Source organism: Rhinopithecus bieti, unplaced genomic scaffold (assembly GCF_001698545.2).
Source record: "Rhinopithecus bieti isolate Rb0 unplaced genomic scaffold, ASM169854v2 scaffold_12088, whole genome shotgun sequence".
NCBI classification, from domain to species: domain Eukaryota; kingdom Metazoa; phylum Chordata; class Mammalia; order Primates; family Cercopithecidae; genus Rhinopithecus; species Rhinopithecus bieti.
Window position 1 is genome coordinate 3,319,666 of NW_016807975.1, and position 14,544 is coordinate 3,334,209.

Genomic DNA, 14,544 nt, shown 5'->3' on the forward strand with positions numbered 1-14,544 from the left:
TGCAAACTGCATTCTTTTCAAAATAATTTTGAGAGACTATATACACTTTTGCACTTTAAATGAGTATCTATGTTTCATTATAAAGGTAAATAATTCCAAAGGATGTCATATCCAGTATGTTTTAACAATGGTTACCCTTTTAAGTACAAATAATGGAATCTTAAACAAGATGATGATTAAATACCCATTAAAGAAAATTACATGTTAAAGTTCAAAACATTTACATTATTCGGTTCCACATCCCTCACAGAACTTTATATAAATGTAATATATTGTAAGGCTTGGAAGTTTTATTGATAAACATATCATACTTCTCTACAACAAACTAAAAAACTTCCTTAGTTTTCTACAACCTTAGAGGTCTAACACTGCACAGTTCAACACTCTTGCCACTAGCAACACACAGCTAGTAGGTACTTGAAATGAGATTAGAGTGAATACGGTACTACATTTTAAAATTATATTTAAGTTTTAAAATTAAAATGGTTGTCTAATTTTCTCCATAGAGATCTTACCTATTTGCTAGGTTTATGTCTAAATATTTTATGCTGTTTGATAATTTTGGAAATGATTTTTATAAAGATGCATTTTCCGTTTGTCGTTGGAGATATTTATATATGTCTGAGCACTTGTTCTTTGCCTGGTAATATGTTGCTTTAATACACTAAGGTGACACATTTTATTGTACTTGTAAGGTTAGTTCAGCAGACTATGCTGTTGCCCAGAATTATGGTTACTTATGAACTATACTTTTTAGTAAGCTGCCTGGAGACATATGGTTTTTATGTTGCTATTTCTCTTTTCTGGAACATCCGCCTGGGATTTGCACAGGACAATTGTGCTTGCTCTTGGAAGGTCACAAGGATTTGACTGTAACTCTGCTCACTGATGCGCAGCAAGTGTTGGCTCCCGCTGCCTCCAGGAGCCAACTCACTGGACACCGCTGCCTCTTCGGCCACCAGGTACCCGCGCGCCGCCTTGTGACGGGTTTAGTGCGGGCGTCGGGGACTAGAAAAGGGTCAGTCCGCTCCCTGTGGAACTCTCGGTTCTGTGCGCTTTGTCTCCTTCGCAGCCGCTTGTTCCTGACAGCCGGACACAGCGGCCGCCCCGCCCTCTTCCCACGACAGAGACTTGGTCGAGATAGGGTCCCCGCGCTAGCCCTGCACCCCCGGCCCTAAAGAGAGAGCCCACCTCCGCTCTGCATGCCCGACCCGGCTCTGACGGTGTCCCAGCCTCCAACGTGGACCGCCAGCACCTCCTGCCTGAGCCTGGCGCCGCTGCCTCGCACCGGCCGGAGCAGCTGCCTCCGCAGCGGTTCTGCTGTTATTAATGTTTTCAGATTGTCAGTCGCCTGCCTGCCTGCCCGCCCCCTTTCTTTCTTTCCTCTTTCTTTCTTTTCTTTTCTTTTCTTTCTTTCTTTTTTCTTTTCTTTTCCTTCTTTCTTCTTTCTTTCCTTCTTTCTTTCTTTCTTTCCTTCTTTCTTTCTTTCTTTCCTTCTTTCTCTTGCTTGCTTGCTTTCTCTTTTTTCCTTCCTTCCTTCCTTCCTCCCTCCCTCCCTTCTTCTCTCTTTCTTTCTTTCCTTCCTTCCTTCCCGTTTTACTTTTTCTTTCAACTTTCTTCTTTCTTTCTTTCTTTCTTTCTTTCTTTCTTTCTTTCTTTCTTTCTTTCTTTCTTTCTTTCTTTCTTTCTCTCTTCCCTTCCCTACTTCCTTTCTTTTTTTCTCTTTCTTTCTTCTTTGCTTGCCCTTTCTTTCTCTCCCTTCCTCTCTCCTTCCTTCCTTCCTTCCTCTCTTTTTTCTTTCTTTCTTTTTTTGTTCTTTCCTCTTTCTCTCTCTGTTTGTTTTGAGACAGTCTCACTCCATTGCCTAGACTGGAGTGCAGTGGCGTGAGCCCAGCTCACTGCAGCCACACCTCCCAGGCTCTTCCCTGCCTCAGCCTCCGAGTAGGTGGGGCTACAGGCATGTGCCACCACGCCTGGCTAATTTTTGCATTTTCAGTAGAGACAGGGTTTCATCATGTTGCCCAGATTTGTCTCAAACTTCTAGGCTCAAGCTTTCCTATAATAAAAAAAAAAAAAAAAAAAAAAAAAAAAAAAAAAAAAAAAAAAAAAAAAAAATTTTTAAAAAAAAAAAAAAAAAACAGATTTTCCAACAGCATTAATAGATTAAAAATATAATAAGAAAATGTCCAATTTAACATAACAGAAATCTTCTTAAAACAAACTTAAGACGTGCACAGGGCCAGTTGTCAAAAGAACTACAAACATTTAGTGAATTATAAAAATTAAGATGTGAATAGAGAAGCATATTATTTTTCTTGATGGTAAGTTTCACTAACATATCAATTATTTCCTAATTTGTTTATAAGTTTAGCATAATTTCAATCAAAATATCAAATTGGAAACTTCATGAAATCATTCTGAACTGTGTTTAGAAAATTAAGAGGTAGTGAGAGCAATAAATGTTGGAAGGAGATTGTGAGGAATCTATTCTTTCAGATGTCTAAATGCATCATAAAGCTACAATCAATAAAACAGTGTTAAGAATAGCACAACTATTCCTAATTTTCCAATCAGATGGGAATCTCTGAGCACTTCATAAAGAGCATAGCCTATAAAGAGATTATTGGACAATAGTTGTTCCTCCAAAATTATTCCAGTAGGAAAAGTGTAGGCATAAGTATACAAGGTTCTCATTCTTGATACCTCTGAGATCATTCAAACTAGATGGACTGCATCTTCTTCAAGCAATCCTCCCCTAATATTTGTTTGCAGTGATTGTTTGCTAAATCATTAGCGAACTGGAGGCCAAGTTTATAATCCTTTGCTGTGGAATAAAGATACATGTGTATATACCTGTATATATGTGTGATTCATATATAAGATACATATGTATATAAACAATCAAGATAGGTGAAAGACAGGTACTTTCAAAGGCCAAGGGACACAGAGGCTACTTCCATACTTTTAAGTTTCCAGCAAGTATAATAAAAGCGAAGAAATGGCAAAACCAGAGTTACTGAAACTTGTGGTATAAATTGGATTTATACATTTAGTAAAGTAATGCTTTAAATCCATACATAAAGCAATAACTGTATGTAAAACTCATTTGGTGATAACATCCAAAATGAATTTTAGGCCTCATATGATTTGGATGTGTGACCCCTCCAAATTTCATGTTGAAATGTGATCTGCGATGCTGAAGGTGGGGCCAGGTGGGACATATTAAATCATGGGGTAGATCCCTCATGAATAGCTTAGCACCACTCCCTTGGTAATGAGTGAGTTCTCACTTGGTTAGTTCCCTCAAGATCTGGTTATTTCGGTCTGGGACCTCCCCCTGTTCTCTCTTGCTCCCTCTTGACATGTGATATGCTGGCTCCTCCTTTGCCTTCTATTATGACTAAAAAGCTTCCTGAGGCCTTCACCAGAAGCTAAGCTGATGTTGGTGCCATGCTTGTACAGCCTGCAGAACCATCAGCTGAAATAAACCTCTTTTCTTTATAAATTACCCAGTCTCAGATATTCCTTTGTGGCAATTCCTTTTAGCTGTGTCCCCACCCAAATCTCATCTTGAACTGTAGTTCCCATAATCCCCACGTGTCATGGGAAGGACTTGGTGGGAGGTAATAGATGGCGGTTACCCCCATGCTGCTGTTCTCATGATAGTGAGTGCATTCCCATGAGATCTGATAGTTTTATAAGGAGCTTTTCTCCCTTATGCTTGGCACTTGTCCTTGCTGCCGCCATGTGAAGAAGGACATGTTTGCTCTTCCTTCTGCCATGATTGTAAGTTTCCTGAGGCCTCCTCAGCCATGCTGAACTCTAAGTCAATTAAACCTCTTTTCTTTATAAATTACCCAGTCTTGGGTCTGTCTTTATTATCAGCGTGAACACAGACTAATACACAACCCAAACAGATTTAACACAAAGCTTTCTTGAATGTGAAGCTCAGACTCTCCCCTAGCATTGGTCTGATGACAGTTAAGGAGCCAGACCATTCAGCCTCTACTCAGCAGACAACCACACACGTGTGGAAGCCGATACAAGTTTACTCCATTTCAAAAATTGTCTTTACTTTATTTCAAATGAGTGCCTAAAACACCAGATATTTATTGTCTGCATATTACTAACCAAGAAGCTCTAGTCTTGGCTAGATTTCCTACATGCCTATGATAAAAACATTGATACATACCTAATTTTAAGCAGTGTTATTCTTGGTTTTAGCAAGCAAATGTGTAAGTGTCTTTTCTTGTGTGGGCTTTGAGTTTTACAACCCAGTTTAAAGAGGGTGGATGTCTATTTAAAAAATAGCTTCAGGTTCTAAATCACCTGTATCTTCCCTCGCCTTTCTTCCTGGCAATGATTAGCTAACAAGGCCAGTGTCTGTTCTGGTTTTGTCTAGCTCAAGAAAATGAAATTACATCATCTGGGTATAAAGGAACACTTATCCTTTGTTAATTCTTCTCTGGTGTTTTCTTGTCTATTTCACCCCCACAGTAACAGAGCAAAGGGGCAGGGGAGAAAACAGATACATAGAAGGACTGCTCCTCATCACAGCTCAGCATCCAACTCCATCCTCCATTTCTTACAAACAAACACACCTGTGAGTTCTATCTCGGAGCAGAAACACTCTACACATTCCCAACTTGTTTGCAGTTTCCTTATTTTGATTCTATCCTGCAGTCTCAGAGGAAAAGAGACTGCCTCTTCTCTGAACTCATTTATAGCACTCCCTTTTGCCTCTCCTGTGGCCTCACAACACAACCTTGGAATATACTTAAAAGAGAAACTAAAATTGTGATGCAATACCAAAAGTGCCTTTTAAGGAATATGGAACGTGTTAAAGGAAGAAAACGGTTTTTGTGAGCCAAGTTGTTGCTAGCAGAGCAGATAGCCCTGTCCAATAGGCCAGTACATTGATCTGTTTGGAAATATAAAGTTTAAAGATGAGTTGAAGACTGCTGCCCAGGGGAGAAAAAGCAACTCAGATCTCCAAGTGAAATAGGTGAGGAGGAGAGATGAGAAAGGAGAGAAGAGAAGCAGAGTTTGAAGCAGTGAATGAAACACACCATACATGGAGTCTCATACATGGTGGGGTATTTTAAAGGACTTCTATAAATAAGGATGACTAATGCTTAATTTTATTTATTTTATTTCTTCTTTTTCTCTTCCTGTGATCAGTTGACAGGATTAAGGCTCAATTTTCAATGGATCTATTGCCACCATGTAATTCCCATTTCTCTTTGTAAACTTTTAGTTATGTCTATATAAAGGCTTATTGAAAGTGAAATTTGTTTGTTTGTGTTGGGGTTTTATGGAAATCAAATAAAGGTAGCCAAGTTTCCCATTATGGCACTGGCAGGGCTGGTACAAGGGCCTGCTGTGATGAGCCAGGTACTTGACTGAACTGAGTCAGTGAAATGAGAAGCTCTGAGCCAAAGTGACTTTAATATCATAACTCCCTTGGGAAGTTCCCCCAAATTAGGGGAAGGCATTGAACTTTCTAGAAGTTGTAGCATGAAGATTGGAGCCAGCCCTTTCTGGATCTAAAAAGGCAAGGAGAACCCAGCTGAGATCTGAGCTATACATACCTGTGTGTGATCCTGCCTTCTCTTCCCTATTACACCTGAGTCAAAAGGGACCCTCACTTTTGCAGAATCTCTATATGCAGCTTCCCTCCTAGGTCCAGGATGAATAAGGGAGTACATGCATCTTGAGAAAGAAGATGTCAGAGACCATGCCTTTGGGGTTGGAGGAGGGGAGAGGGCACTGGAGAAATGACTGGCAAATTCAGCTTCACACACTGTGAGCAAGAGGTAGCTGCTTGTTTCCTCTGACTACAACATCCCAGGATATAATTATTGTATTTTCACTTATTCATTTATTTAACAGCTGTATGAGACATAATTGCCATATCATAAAATTCATCTATTTAAAGCGCGAAATCCAATGGTCTTCAGCAGATTTACGAAGTTGAGCAAGCATCTCCACTATCTAATTTTAGAAAAATGTCATTCCAAAGAAACTCAGGGTACATTAGCGGTTACTCCCCATTTCCTCTGCCCTAACTGATCTAGGCAATACTAATATATTTCTTGTCTCTGTGGATTTGTATATTTTAGATATTGTATATAAATGGAATCATGCAATATGTGAGTTTTTGTGCCTGGCTCTTCTCACTTAGCATAATGTGTTCAAGGTTCATCCATGTTGTATCTTGTATCAGTGCATCATTCCTCTTTATGACTTAATAATGTTCCATGGTATGGATATATCACATTTTGTTTATCCATTTGCCAGCTGATGAGCATTTGGGTTGTTTCCACTTTTGGGCTGTTATGGATGATACTGCTATGAATACTAGGGTGTGTGTTTACGTGGATGTATGTTTTTATTTCTCTTTGGTAGATACCCAGGAGTGGAATTCCTGGGTCATATGGTAAAAAAAAAATAATTCTTTTTTAATAAATGACTGCCTTTCCTTTCTTCCCATTTTTTAACTGACAGTTTTTCCATTCCTTCCTAGGATCAGAGGTTCTCTGTTCTCACTTGGCAAATGACCCAAAGAAGAGGCATTAAAAGAAGTGGCAAAAAGGGCAGGCCTGCCCTGGGACTGGGGTAGGAAATACATTGAAAGAGCATGAATACCCTCCTTTTCTCCCCTCCAAGGAAGCCAGGACATCTGCTGCCTGGTCATGATCACTCGGCATGCAGCCTCCTGCTGGAGTGCCAGCCATTGGGCGAATTTTCCTGGGCTCCTTGCCACAGAGATAACTTGTTCCAGCCTCTTATTTACACCTCCATCTGGCACCCCAGTGGGGGATCTAGCACGCCTAAGAGTCAGCTGTGCCACGGAGGACAGGCGTGCTCTGGGCAGGCCAGCCACGCACCTTGAATGATGTGGTGGAGGGGTGCTAACGAGGTCAGCTGTCTGCATGCCTGGCAGGTTGGGTCTTCCAGCTGCCCAATCTGCTTCTAACTCAGGAAACATGGGTGTAAGGCCTTATCTCTTTATTCATCTTCCCTCCTTCATTCCTTTTCACACTTTCCACAAATAATATTGCCATTTCCTCTATTTTCCTCAAACCTGCTTCTGCTTCTCTCCATCTTTTCTGAGTGTAAGTTATACCCACCTTTGGTTGATGTAACAGGGGATGAAGTCTTTATTTACAGCTCCCCACTGTCTTCTACAGGGGTACTCTTCTTGGATGTGAGTATACAACCTCTGAGATGAACTCAGCGTCCAGCTTCATTTTCTACATAATAAATGGAGAAATCTTTTGAGGGTGGAAGTGAGATGGGGAGATTCCAGATGAAGGACACGGGAGATAATGAGATTGAATACTGTGGGAGCAAAACTTTTGAAAGGACTTCTCTTTAGTGACAGAGAGGGAGAAAGGGATGTGGAGAATGTGAAAAGGAGAAAGGCATAGTGACAGTGATCATCACAGGACCTGTTATTTATATGAACTTACCTTTGCTAGGCATATGCTTAATGCTTTGATTCATTATTCAATCCAATCTTCCAGCAGTGTTGTAGGGTTTTATTATTATTTTTTTGCTGAGGAGGAAACTGAGGTTCAAAAGGTTAGAGAACTTTTCAAAGGAACCCAGCCTGAAAGCTCTGGGCTGGAATTTGAAACAAGTTTGATCTGACTTCAAAGTCCACATTCTTAATAACTAAATTATATTGACGCTCCAAGAAGGTTTATAGCTGGACCTTTTGAAGGGCAGAGAGTTGAATTTACAGGTGACTGGATTAATAACCTGGGAAGTGGAGTGGCTCCATTCTTCACTTTGTGTGAGAGCAGGTGGCACTGAGGTGGCCACTGACTGGCCTGCCACCTGCACACGCTACTGGCTGCTTGCCCCTTGCCAGTCTGGGACTTTTAGCCAGCTCTCCAGGAAAGTGTAGTTCTGGATTTGGTCAGGCTGGCATTCTTCATTCCTAAAGCGTGCTGAACTGTGATGCAGGAAATCCAAATAGCTGGGGAAAAAGAGGCAGGATTTCTCCCGTACATGCCAGCATTGTGAAGATTTCTAAAAGTCAAGAAATAATCCATACAAACAGCACTTCTCAACAGAAATATTTCTTATTATTTATTTATTTATTTTATTATTATTACTTTTTAGACGCAGTCTCATTCTGTCACCCAAGCTGGAGTGCAGTGGCCTATCTCTGCTCACTGCAACTTCTGCCTCCTGGGTTCAAGCGATTCTCCTGCCTCAGCCTTCCGAGAAGCTGGAACTACAGGCGTTAACTACCACACCCAGCTAATTTTTGCATTTTTAGTAGAGATGGGGTTTCACTATATTGGCCAGGCTGATCCACCCACCTTGGCCTCCCAGAGTGCTAGGATTACAGGAGTGAGCCACAGCACCCGGCCTGAAAACATTTTATCTTCTAATCTAAGTTTATTATATTACTGTTTAAAATTATTTTCTTTTTTCTAGAGTAACCATATATCTCAAAAACAGCAAAGACTATAGAATATCATAGCTAGAAGAGACCCCTGTTTTGCTGTATAGATAAGAGTTCAAAGCCCTGGGTGACTTAAGAGTCATAGATCTGTGTTTCAGTCCCTACCCTGCTGCTTACTAATGGTGGGACCTTGGGGAAGATACCAGATCATCTCCCTCCTTTCCAAAACCATGCCTACCCTGCTGAGGTAGTGAAGATTAAATTACACATTCTCGAGCCCAGAAAAGTCTCCCTAACAGTACGTGCTCAACTAATGGGAATACGCTCCAGTGGGCAATGTCATCAAGGCAAAGCTAGGGCTAAAACCTTGTTTTCTGATTCTCAAACTTGCGTATGCATCCATGTGTGCATGTGTGCAAGCATGCGTATGTGCACACACAGGCATCAACTGTGTAATGCTCGCTTTATAATGTTTTACACTTATGTAGGTCTTCATAGTTTTCAGAGCACTCATTTAGATGATATTGTTTGACCATCGCAGCAACACAGTAAAATTAGGCAGTAGTGGTATTATCAGGCCACTTTACACATTAGGGAAGGGAGGCTGGGAGAAGCTGACTTTATTCAGCCCCATGGCCAGTCAACAGCAGAACCGGATGCAGCACCCAGACACCTCATGCCTCCTTATCTAGAGGTTTTTCCTCCCTGGCACAAGGCCATCTCACCTTAATGCCAAAGAGTTTTATGAAAATTTTATGAAAGAGTTTATGAAAAGTTGTTATAAGGAAGAGTGAAATAAATACTGTGTTGGAGGTCATAAATGACCTAGGTAATTGACAACCTGATTAGATAGGGAAAAACTGAACTTTGAGATGATTGAGCAAAAGGCAAACAGAAAACATTGACAAGGCAGTTAACAACCCAATTCAAAGAAATATAGGGAAATGGGGGGTTGGTGGACACTTCAGACCACTGTGTAACTCTTTCCTGTCAGCTAAATCCTCGTCACTGAGTATGAAATTATTTCCTGTTCATTCTGCCTCTGCAACATCCAAACTGCACATCCAAATTTCCTCAGACAAGGAAATACTCCAGTTCTTCAACATACTTCAAGCATTAGCTTTACTCTTTATTCTCAAAGGGGTATTTTTAAGCCCCAGAATTTGGATGCTCTTGAATTTACTTACCCTGGATACTTGAATACACAAGGCACTCTAGTGTTCCTAGAATACACAGAGTTCAAATTTCTTAGTGATGAAGAGCATCTAAAAAAATTGCCACAAGGAAATGAAATGGGACCCATGACTCTTTTATTCTCATATCTGCTGCAGTTGCTCCTGGACAACTGTTGCCTGTTGCTCCTGGACTTCATACTAGTTCTTTAAAACTATTTATACCGTCAGATTTGGAGCATCTTGAAAAACCTACCACATCTCTCACAAACTGACATCTAATACTCTGATTCTATGAATAGACTAAAAAATTATTGAATTGTACATTTTAAATGGGTGAATTGTATACTATGTGAATTCTATATCAATAAAACCATGAAATAATTGAAAGCAGAGTCTAAATAAAGATATTTATACACCCATGTTCATAGCAGCGTTATTCACAATAGCTAAAAGGTAGAAGCAACCCATGTGCCCGTCAACAGATGAATGGATAAACAAAATGCAGTATACAAGGGAATATTAATCAGCTTTAAAAAGGAAGGAAATTCGGACACACACTACAACATGGATGAACCTTGAGGACATCGTACCAAGTGAAATAAGTCAGACACAAAAAGATAACAACTATATGATTTCACTTACGTGAGGTACATAGTGTAGTCAAATTGTTAGAGATAGAAAGCAGAATGGTGGTTGCTACAGGATGGTGGGGCGGATGAATGGAGAGCTGTTGTTTAATAGTATAGAGTTTTAATTTTGCAAGATGAAAAGAGTTCTAGGCCGGGCGCGGTGGCTCAAGCCTGTAATCCCAGCACTTTGGGAGGCCGAGACGGGCGGATCACGAGGTCAGGAGATCGAGACCATCCTGGCTAACATGGTGAAACCCCGTCTCTACTAAAATGCAAAAAACTAGCCGGGCGAGGTGGCGGGTGCCTGTAGTCCCAGCTACTCCGGAGGCTGAGGCAGGAGAATGGCGTGAACCCGGGAGGCGGAGCTTGCAGTGAGCCGAGATTGCGCCACTGCACTCCAGCCTGGGCGACAGAGCGAGACTCCGCCTCAGAAAAAAAAAAAAAAAAAAGAAAAAAGAAAAGAGTTCTGAAGATTGGTTGCCCAACAATGTGAATACACTTAATGCTACTAATCTGAACAGTTAAAAATGGCTAAGATGGTAAATTTTGCGTTGTGTGTTGCACCAGAATTTGCTGAAAGTAGGGAGGCTGTGTTTCTTGTGTACCATTGCAAGGCACTACAGCCTGGATGCCTGTGAAATTCCAAATGAACAATGATAGAAGAGCTTTCAGAACCTAGTATAGTTTTAGAAGAAAGAAGTGTTCATACTCTACTTATTATTTATTTCAAAGTTCTCTGGGATGAGAATTATAAGCCAGTTACTCTAGACTTTTCTGAGATTGATACTAATATACACCCATATTGATACTCATATATCTACTGATTCATTTTTTCCACAAAAGTTGATTGGGTGTCTAATGTATTCTAGGCATGGGGCTGGATAATGAGGAAGCATTGGTAAGACATTACTACCCCAGACCCCCGTAGGTCTTACAGTCTGACAGATTGAATCAATTGACTTGGCCTTGTAAAAATTCTCAAATATTTGGGTTTTTCATAGGACTTTTCTTTCATGTTACTTCACACAGTCATCCATGAATGCTGCAATAACAACAGCAGCAACAACAACAACAACAACAATCTCTGGGTGTTTTTATATACATTTTTGTATTTGGTTTGATTTGATTTGGTTTGATTCTCAACTTCAATCTTCTCTTCCTTTTAGAATGCAAATTTCTTGAGAATAGGCCAGTATTATTCACCTCATATCCTCTAAAACGTCTCCATAGCTAACAAAATGCCTTATACACATAACAGCAAAACACTTTTAAGAACCATGCTGAGAAAACAGCTCTATCTCTAGACCAAAGTAATAACTACTGATTTGGGGGTCCTGAAACTATTCCAACCACCAAAGCAGATTGCAATATGATAAGGAAATATCTGTACCACAGTTTGGAAAATATATTTTAAAATGCCAACCGCGAGCCTTCCTGTTGCATTGTGTAATGCGGTCTCTTTTTATGAAAGTTATTTCTCTATACTATTGCTAATTCTGCAGTAAGTGTAACTCTATAATATGTGAGATTTATTTGGATGTACAAGTGTGCTTATAACTCAGACCTCATGCTGTGCATTAATAACACATTTATCTCATGGCCTGTGGATTGACTTTTATAGATATCACACTCAAACCAGAAGAAATATCTACAGTTGGGCAGGCAGTAGAGAATAAGCAAGGCCGTTGTTAGAAGTATTGACTGTAACGATCATGAATAGTATTGTTGTCATATTGCCTATTAAAAGATCCTACAATCAAAGGCCTCTAAACCAGAGTTATGCATTCAGATCTAGCTGAAATGAAAACCTATTCTGAACAAAACACCACTCATATATTATTTCATTCATGCTTCATAATACATTTCTGATGGAGGCATTCCTAGTTCATTTTACAGATGGGGAAACTGTGGACCAATGTTGAAGAATTTCCCAGTGTTTCACAGCCTCCACGTCCAATGCTGTTTCCACATATAATACTCAATTTTGAACATTTTATTGTGTTAGGAGACTTAAAAAAAAAAGTAAAATAAAAACAAAAGCCCTGCAAGCAGTGTGTGTTGGTCAAGAGTTGCTGTTTCTCTAAGGTGCAGTAAATCCTTAGCTTTGTTTTCCTGAACTTTGACTTTCGGTTGCACGTCAAGCCCCAGAGGTGGGCAAACGCTGATGCTACAGAAACAGCAGCAAGTGGCAGCACTCGGGGCAGGAGGACTCATGCTGTTTGGACATTCCTAGCCAGGCTGTTGTTCACGTGGAGCCATGCCCAGCTCACCAAGGACACCTACGTCTGCCGACGCAAGTCATTCCTCCCTGATTATGAAAGTTTAATGTCCAAGGTTATAAACTGCTAAGAAGGCAATAGGGAAAGAGCTAATTTATGAGTCTGTAGTTACCAAAATGTAAGCAGCTCTGCTTTACATCACTGTCTTGGAGTGAGACAGACTCTCCAGCTACCTGTAATGTGACTCTGGACAAGTTACTTGCCCTCTCTGAATGAGAGTTTCGTTATGCATAAAATGGGGGTAATAAGCCTTTCTTCAGAGAGACACTGATATTGGAGATAATTTATGAAAACAACCAGGTACATCATAGACTCTCAAACAAAGGATAGCTATTATTGTTGTATAACAAGAACAATTAGTACTAGTAGCATCTCTCAGCAGGTAGAATGTTTTAGCTATGGTACTGATCACCCCCGCCCTGACTCCCAAGAACTTTCATTACATCTACTCTCTATTCTTTCATCACCATCCACCTCTTGTTCCTCCATCCTCCTTTACCAAAAATCATAGAGGATCACATAGCCCCAAAGCTGGTCACATGGGTCTGATGAATCAGGTACCAGGAGCTTCAATGAGCTCAGTTGAAGTTGGGGAAACCAGGAAACATACCATCAGATAGTAAGTGGAGTCAAGGGAGCTGATAGGACCTTTCCCTGGTCTGTCCTTCTACTATCCTCAGGAGAGGCCTTGGTCAAAACTTCCCTAGCCAAATGAGCCTCAATATTGTGTTTCAAATACTTCAATTTCCTTCAATATTCACATTCAATGATGAATATTTACCACTCTCAGAAGCTGACTAAATCTAAACTCTTTTTAGATCACCTAGTTCTGTTTATTTTTTCCTTCATTTTGTTGACATTTCACCTTTTCATCCATAAATTCTGGTGTTACACTCTGCAACATCAAGCATCTTGGTTTTGTTTTCCATTTTATGAATTATTCCAAAAGAACGTGTTCATGAGAATTTACCCTTTTTTGTACTTATGGTCATTCCATCACTTTTAGATTTCCCTCATTTACTTGCCTAATTCTTCATTTGCCTCTGGAAGCATATAATATTTTTACTCTTCTCTGGAATTAAATTTGGATTTCATACTTAGGAAAAAACCCTGCAGAATGAACCCATATCCAGACAGTACCATATTTAGGGGTGCTGATGGCTTAGTTCAATCTCTTTGAGTTTAATTCTAGTTTTTACCAAATTTGAGGACAAAAGTACAAAGATTGCAAGAGAATGGGAATAAAAGACAATAATTTCTGGCATCAAATACATCAGAAAGCCCAGCTAGGTTTTGGAGGACTGGAGAAGATGGGAGAGACAATGATTTTTAAAAACAGAATATTTTATTTCCCATCTGGACAAAATTAACACATGGGAAATTCAAGGATTCAGAATCAATTTCTTTTATTGAAAGATTATTTAAATTTAACTATAAATTATATAATAAATTGTTGGAATTGGCTACTAATGATATATTGAAGAAAAATAATAAAAATATAGCATTGATTGTCTGGGAGCGGTGGCTCACACCTGTAATCCCAGCACTTTGGGACGCCGAGGCGGGTGGATCATGAGGTCAGGAGATCGAGACCATCCTGGCTAACAAGGTAAAACCCAGTCTCTACCAAAAATACAAAAAATTAGCTGGGCGGGGTGGCGGGCGCCTGTAGTTCCAGCTACTCAGGACGCTGAAGCAGGAGAATGGCGTGAACCCGGGAGGCGGAGCTTGCAATGAGCTGAGATCGTGCCACTGCACTCCAGCCTGGGCAACAGAGCAAGATTCCATCTCAAAAACAAACAAACAAACAAGCAAAACATATATATACATTATATATATATATAGTATTATATATATCATTATTGTCTTAATTTGGAAATATGATTCTTGAATGCCTACTGCACACAAACCCTTATACAAACTCACTTAATGGTACTATGAAATCCAAGATCCCACTTCTACAGAGAAGAAAATAAAGGCTCAGACAAGTAAAAAACCAAAACCAAAACTCTTCACCAAGTTCATGTGTTTTGTAAGTG